Raw genomic sequence first — 8489 nt, forward strand, 5'->3', positions numbered from 1 at the left:
AATTTCTTTATATATTTTGGATGTTAACCCCTTATCGGATATGTCATTTACAAATATATTCTCCCGTATTGTAGGATGCCTTTATGTTCTGTTGATGTTGTCCTTTGCCATACAGAAACTTTTCAGTGTGATGTAGTCCCATGAGTTCATTTCTGCTTTTGTTTCCCTTGCTCAAGGTTCAGGAAGAGGTTACTCATGCTTATATTCAGGAGATGTTTGCCTATGTTGTCTTCTATGGTTTCATGACTTACATTCAAGTCTTTAATCCATTTCGTGTTTACTTTTGTGTATGGGGTTAATCCAGTTTCATTCTCTTGCATGTAGCTGTCCAGTTTTGCCAACACCAGCTGTTCTCTTGCATGTAGCTGTTTCATTTTCTTGCATGTAGCTGTCCAGTTTTGCCAACATCAGCTGTTGAAGAGGCTGTCATTTCCCCATTGTATGTCCATGGCTCCTTTATCATATATTAATTGACTATATATGGTTGGGTTTACATCAGAGCTCTAGTCTGTTCTATGGGTCTATGGGTCTGCTCTTGTGCCAGTACCAAATTGTCTTGATTACTGGAGCTTTGTAGTAGATCTTGAAGTTAGGGAGCATAATTCCCCCTGCTTTATTCCTCCTTCTCAGGATTGCTTTGGCTATTCAGGGTCTTTTGTGGTTCCATATGAATTTTAGGATGAATGCTCTAGTTCGTTGAAGAATGCTGTTGGAATTTTGATAGGAATTGCATTGAATGTATAGATAGCTTAAAGCAGGATGGCCACAGTGACAATATTAATCCTTCCTACCCATGAGCATGGGATGTGTTTCCATTTATTGGTATTGTCTTTAATTTCTCTCATGAGTGTCTTGTAGTTTCCAGAGTATAGGTCTTTCACTTCCTTGGTTAGGTTTATTCCTAGGTATTTTATTATTTCTGATACAATTGTGAATGGAATTGTTTTTCTGATTACTCTCTCTGCTAGTTCATTGTTAGTGTATAGGAATGCAACAGATTTCTGTGTATTAATTTTGTATCCTGTAACTTTTCTGAATTCAGATATTGCATCTAGTAGTTTTGGAGTGGATTCTTTAGGTTTTTTCATGTACAATATCATGTCATCTGAAAACAGGGAAAGTTGAACTTGTTCCTTGCCAATCTGGAGGCCTTTTATTTCTTTGTGCTGTCTGATTGCCGTGGCTAGTACTTCCAGTTCTGTGTTGAATGGAAGTGGGGAAAGTGGCAATACTTGTCTTGTTCCCAAACTTGAAGGAAAAGCTTTCAGCTTCTTGTTGTTAAGTATAATGCTGGCTGTGGGTTTGTCATATATGGCCTTTATTATGTTGAGGCACTAGGCCTCTATACCCATTTGACTGAGAGTTTTTATCATGAATGGATGTTAAATTTTGTCAAATGCTTTTTCAGTATCTATGGAGATGATCGTGTGGTTTTTATCCTTCTTTTTATTTACGTGGTGGATGATGTTGATGGATTTTCAAATATTGTACCATCGTTCCATCCCTGGAATAAATCCTACTTAATCATGATAGATGATATTTTTGATGTATTTTTGAATTTGGATTGCTACTCTTGTTGAGTAAACTTGCAACTATGTTCATCAGGGATATTGGGCTGTAATTTTCTTTTTTTGTGGTGTCTTTGCCTGGTTTTGGTATTAGAGTGATGCTGGCCTCCTAGAATGAGTTAGGAAGTATTCCCTCCTCTTCTACTTTTTAGAATACTTTAAGGAGGATGGGTATTAGGTCTTCACTACATGTTTTATAAAATTCAGTGGTAAAGCCATCTGGTAGAGGAATTTTGTTCCTAGGTGGTCTTTTGATTACCAGTTCAATTTCGTTGCTGGTAATTGGTCTGTTTAGATTTTCTGTTTCTGCCTTGGTCAGCCTTGGAAGGTTGTATTTTTGTAGAAAGTTGTCCATTTCTACTAGGTTATCTGGTCTGTTAGCATATAATTTTTCATAGTAATCTCTAATAATTCTTTGTATTTCTGTGGTGTCCATAGTGATTTTACGTTTCTCACTTCTGATTCTGTTTATGTGTGTGGACTCTCTTTTTTTCTTGATAAGTCTGGCTAGGGGTTTATCTATTTTGTTTATGTTCTCAAAGAACCAGCTCTTGCTTTCATTGATTCTTCATATTGTTTTATTCTTCTCGATTTTACTTATTTCTGCTCTAATCTTTATTTGGCCCCTCCTTCTACTGACTTTGGGCCTCATTTGTTCTTCTTTCTCTAGTTTCATTAATTGTGAGTTTAGACGGCTTGTATGGGATTGTTCTTCTTTCTTGAGGTAGGCCTGTATTGCAATATACTTTCCTGTTAGTATGGCTTTGGCTGTGCTCCACAGATTTTGCAGTGTTGAATTATTGTTGTCATTTGTCTCCATATATTGCTTGATCTCTGTTTTTATTTGGTCATTGATCCGTTGGTTATTTAGGAGCATGTTGTGAAGCCTCCATGTGTTTGTGGGATTTTTCATTTTCTTTGCCTAATTTATTTCTAGTTTCATATCTTTGTGGTCAGAGAAACTGGTTGATACAATTTCAATCTTTTTGAATTTACTAAGGCTCTTTTTGTGGCCTAGTATATGATCTATTCTTGAAAATGTTCCATGTGCACTTGAGAAGAATGTCTACTCTGCTGCTTTTGGGTGTAGGGTTCTGTAGATGTCTGTTAGGTCATTTGTTCTACTGTGTTGTTCAGTGCCTTTCTGTCTTTACTTATTTTCTGTCTGGTTGATCTGTCCTTCAGAGTGAAGGGAGTGTTGAAGTCTCCTAGAATGAATGCATTGCATTCTATTTCCCCTTTTAATCCAGTGAGTATTTGTTTCACATATGTAGTTGTTCCTGTGTTGGGAGCATAGATATTTATAATGGTTATATCTTCTTGCTGGATTAACCCCTTTATCATTATGTGATGTCCTCCTTTGCCTCTTGTGACTTCCTTTGTTTTGAAGTCAATTTTGTCTGATACAAGTAATGCAACTCATGCTTTTTTCTCTCTATTCATTGCATGAAATATTATTTTTCATCCCTTCACCTTTAGTCTGTTTATGTCTTTGGGTTTAAAGTGAGTCTCTTGTAGGCAGCATGTAGATGTGTCTTGCTTTTTTATCCACTCAGTGACTCTATGTCTTTTGATTGGTGCATTCAGTCCATTTACTTTTAGGGTGATTATTGATAGGTATGCACTTATTGTCATTGCAGGCTTTAGATTCATCGTTACCAAAGGTTCAAGGTTAACACCCTTACTATCTAAGAGTCTAACTTAACTCACTTAATATGCCATTACAAACACAATCTAAGGGTTCTTTTCTTTTTCTCATCCTTTTTCTTTCTCCTCCATTCTTTATATATTAGGTATTATATTCTGTACTCTTTGTCTATCCCTTGATTGACTTTGGGAATATTTAATTTTGCATTTGCTTAGTAGTTAGCTGTTCTACTTTCTTTACGGTGGTTTTATTACCTCTGGTGACAGCTATTAAACCGTAAGAACACTTCCATCTATAGTAGTCTCTCCAAAACAGTGTGTTGAGATGGTTTGTGGGAGGTGAATTCTCTCAGCTTTTGCTTATCTGGAAATTGTTTAATCCCTCCTTCAAATTTAAATGATAATCTTGCCAGATAATGTAATCTTGGTTCCAGGCCATTCTGCTTCATTGCATTAAATACATCAATACATCATGCCACTCCCTTCTGGCCTGTAAGGTTTCTGCTGAGAAGTGTGATGTTATCCTGATGGGCTTTCCTTTGTATGTGATCTTATTTCTCTCTCTGGCTGCTTTAAAAGTCTGTCCTTATCCTTGATCTTTGCCATTTTATTTACTATATGTCTTGGTGTTATCTTCCTTTGTTCCCTTGTGCTGGGAGATCTGTGCACCTCCATGGCCTGAGAGACTATCTCCTTCCCCAGATTGGGGAAGTTTTCACCAGTTACCTCTTCAAAGACACTTTCTATCCTCTTCTCTCTTTCCTCTGGTACCCCTATAATGCAAATATTGTTCCTTTTGGATAGGTCGCACTGTTCTCTCAGTATTCTTTCATTCTTAGAGATCCTTTTTTATCTCTGTGCCTCAGCTTCTTTGTATTCCTCTTCTCTAGTGTCTACTGAATTTTTTTTTTATGGCAAGAAGAGGGACATCTTTATTTTGGTTAAAAAAGGTACAGGAAAGCAGCCAAGCAACCCCCACCGTGGGCTGAGCAGATTTCCGAGGCTCACCCGGTTTCCTTTAGTTCCTCAGAAGATTCTGGGGCTGTCAGAGCCAACTCAGTTCCCTCAGTGCCTGCAGCAAAGTGTACAAGCCTCCTCCTTGCATGCTACCTACTCCGGGTGGTGGGGACGGAGGGGGCCATGGGAACAGGGTCAAACCAGTGTGCTTAGAACAGTCACCAAACTTGTTCAGCAGCGTCACCAACCAGCAACACCCCAGATGGCTCCTGAAGAAACCTGCTCAGCTTGACTAGGACCAGAGCCACCGTAAGGTCATCCCGGAAGTGGGGGTTGAAGAGCAGGTAGAGCAGATGGTTGAGACAGGCAGGCAGGGGCAGTACTATGAGCAGAACAGACTTGACAGCCTCAGGGATGACGGGAAAGAGGCCCAGCATGGAGGAGAAGTTGAGGAAGGCCACGGGACAGTAGAGGAGCCCGTCGGCGAAGATGAGCCAGGCCACATGCCTCACCATGGCACAGTCCCACACAGCCTCAAAGTCGCCCCTCGGCAGGTCAGAGTAGAGTTTGATGTAGGCACCAGCCACTACCAGGAAGCAGAGGGAGTTCATCATCACCAGGGCCACTGCAAAGCCCAGGGCTGCTGGCCGGCCCTCGGTGAGGCATAGGGTAGGCAGAGCAGGGAGGCCCTGTATTCTCCCACTGAGGTGGGGGACAGGGCCGCCGCCAGCCCTGCCAGTGTCAGGCAGCCCAGGGCCCCTGCTTGAACGCTGCCCAGGGAGGGGTCCTTCCTGTAGGCCTGGACGCAGGTGATGGAGATGCTGCACTGCACCGCAGCCAGGGTGAGCAGCAGGACGGAGGCCTCGGACCCCAGGATGGCCAGGAAGCCCATGGCCTGGCAGCCCAGCCCCACCTCCCAGCGGGCTCCGTACTCCGCAAACTTTATTGGCCGAAGGTCAAGGTGTCCACCGAGGCTAGGAGGCCACAGGAAATGCCAGTCAAGGTGCTGGTCCCTGGAATTGCACCCACCACGAATTTGACGGGGGCCAGGGGGCCAGGCCCACTGGCAAACACACTCAGCAGCACCAGCCCGTTACAGAGCACAGAGAGCAGCATGATGGCCCACACAGCCAGGCGGATGCCCCAGCTCTCAAAGAGGTGCTCACAGGGCTTGAAGGAGCCTGGAGTAGGGCTACCCTGGACACTAGGCTTTGGCTTTGCATCCTCCATCCCTAGCTGGAGCTCGTCCAGGTCCAGGTCATCTGAGAGGGGGGACAGGAAAGTAGCTTGGGGCCCTGGTCTTGGTGGTGAAAGAAGAGGTTTAGTTCTTTTGCCTGAAATTATCATGTTAGTGAGTGGTTGAGCTAGGATTTGTATACAATTGTTTCTGAGCTGGTGAGCCATCTACACTCATTATCCTGCTGTGTCCCCCACCATGTCACATGAAAAACAACACTGTTCTAGTCTTTTTCAATAAGGAAACTTTGGGAGTATCTCTTCCATAGCAAGCCTCTGGTGAGAAGAATGCTCTGGGTGGGGTGGGTGAAGCCCAGCACTGGCTGACTGCACACTCAGACTGTTAATATGAGAAACTGATAGACACAAAGGCTGTGATCATCTAATTCTAGGCTTTTGGCTGAGAACCCCATTAATAATTCTACAGAGTGCCCACAGTGGACAGCATGGGTTCCCCCTTCTACATAGATCAAACCTTGTAACTCCAACATGGACATTATAACTATACCATTGCAGGCATCCTGTGAGTGAAGCTGATCAGGCCAAATGCATAATTTCTAACACTGTCAATGAATAGTGTAGGTGAATAACGGAAAAGTTACATGCACAATCAACATTCTGTCACACGTACCCAATTGTTTTTGAATTTACAGCTCTATGGGAATCACTGACTTGGAATAAGGACTGTGGGAAGTCAGCATGCTCTAAGGTCACCCACATCCTCTTAGCTTGTGCCTTTTTCTGCCCATGTGAGTCAAAGTTGAACTCTTAATTAATATCTCGGTCCTACTGAGGTGGAAGTAAGTCTATTTGTTTAGATTATTAGCAGTGAGGACTAAAGCATCGGAAAATTAAATGTTGGAACTAAATAAGAATATCAGTACCTATGTTTGAAAGTTGATAACATTAAGCCTGTCAGAAAAATAAATTTACCGTGAAGGGCTACACATTATTTGCCATACGATCCTAAATTCCTTTGAATCAGGATGAACACCATTAAGAAGTGTCATTATTTGCACATTCAAATCTTTGATGCCACACTGATCTGTTTAATCAAAACTTCATCACAGTTTGTCTGAGCATGCTGCCTGCCTTTGAAGGGCCAGCTGCAAACCTGAACCCATCTAACAGCACGTGGCTTTAAAAGACAATGCACTGTTTTGCTCCCTGTATAATGAGCTTAAAATTACTTTGTACTTTTGAAAAAAAAAACTCTTAATTTAAAATATCTTTGCTTTCAGGGCTCTATTTCAAATCTACGCAAGTCTGCTGAACAGGGAGCTCTGTGTCCTTCTGTTTGTTCATTTCTCTAGAAACCTGTTCAAAAGTATGACTTTTCTTGGTACATATATGTAGCAATCTTGAGACCTGAAATTCTTATTTTTTATATCATGTTCACCAGAGTGGCAATAGGGTGGCCTAAGTAAGATTCTTGATAAGCAAAGACAGGTCATCAATAGTAACAAACCTTGATTAGTTATTCTGAGGGCTCACAACAGAGAACCCTCTCTTGTCACTACCTGTGGAATAGGACTTTTTATAGACACTTGAGATTGCCTCTTTGAGGTTTGAAATGTGGAAACATATCAGAAGTTTTCTACAAATAGCTCTTAACAGAGGAGTAATGTATTCAAAAACCAAATAAACTAGAGTTGCGATAGGCAAAAGGCTTACAGTATTTTTCACCTTGTCTGACCCTTGAATATAAACTATTAAATGTAACTTCTCTATCCCTTCCTATGTAAGCTGATACAGAAATTCAGTGGGGTTAATCAACCATAACAAATGTTTCCCAAAACACTAATCACGGTTCTGTTCCTTTCTGTGCTATTTCTTCCATCATCTCACCATCCCCAGTGGAAGCTCCTCAACTTTCCAGTTTCTCCCAGAGTGCAGTTTAGAGGTTACCTACAAAGAAGCCACGTGGACTGGTTGTTAAAAATTCCTGGGCTCAAGTAAACTGATTAAATTAACATATCTGAGGCTGGGGCTTCAGATCTGCACATTTACTGACATCCAAGCAAATGCCACACTAAAAACTGGTAAAATTCTGCCTAGTGCGAAAACAAAATTTAGAAATCAAGCTCCTCTGAATTCTGTCTCTCTGTCTCGTGCGTGCACGCGTGCGCACACACACACACGCACACACACACACACACACACACACACACACACACACACAGTCTTTACATGCTCTTCCAAATGTCCTTGCTACTGAGATTTTACGTATATAAATGTTACCATTTATAAGCTTTTAAATATTTGTAATGATTCAGACATAGTTTTTACCTAGACATATACTTGGATATTAACGGGTAGGGATTAACAGAAAAACTGAAAAATCATAGTAGGTGACCTCTGTAGGTATTTATTTGAATTACATTTCATCCTGGGTGGTGCTATGGATCTGTTTCTAACATTAAAAAAAATTAAGATCATTTGAAAATCTGATAGCATACTTGAGCAATGTCCTAATTTCTTAATTAATAAAATGAACAATTTTTATCAATGCAACCTTGTTTGCATATGGGAAAAATTGTGATATTAGAGAAAAGTAAAGAGAACTCACCATTTCTTTATGTCTGCATTTTCTCACATTAATTCCATTTATCTGCAGTGAAAGAAAAGCAAAGCTTAACATGGCATATTGTGAATTGGCCTTATGTTTTGCTTGCACATAGAGAAAAATGATAAATTACATACCTGTAGAATCACGTCTCCAATAAAAAGCAGTCCTGAAAGTTCCGCTATAATGACAAGGACAACTGATTATGTATGGGCTACTTTATTCACACAGGTAAAAGTTTTTTTAACTAAATAAAGTCAAAACTGGTCCAGAAAATTAAATGCTTTATACAAATCACATCTTAAAAGAACAAGTAATGGAACAAAAACAATCACATGATTCAGCATTGATATTAACATACATGCTGAGACGTTTCTATTTAAATTCTATGGTTTCAGATCTAACAGTTGCCAAAAATCAGTCACTCTTCTGGATGAATGGATAAATTTTCCCATGTACATATGACTTTAAGGTGTCTGTGAAGAGGTTGAGAACTAGACCTTCAATCCAAAACC

General features: G+C 40.7%; 1 pseudogene; it reads right to left on the minus strand.

Annotated features, from left to right (window-relative positions):
* Positions 1 to 4390: 4390 nt before the first annotated feature.
* Positions 4391 to 6192, minus strand: LOC140845644 (leucine-rich repeat-containing G-protein coupled receptor 6 pseudogene; annotated as a pseudogene).
* Between the last annotated feature and the right edge of the window lie 2297 nt (positions 6193 to 8489).

This window comes from Manis javanica, chromosome 2, assembly GCF_040802235.1.
Source record: "Manis javanica isolate MJ-LG chromosome 2, MJ_LKY, whole genome shotgun sequence".
Classification (NCBI taxonomy): Eukaryota; Metazoa; Chordata; class Mammalia; order Pholidota; family Manidae; genus Manis; species Manis javanica.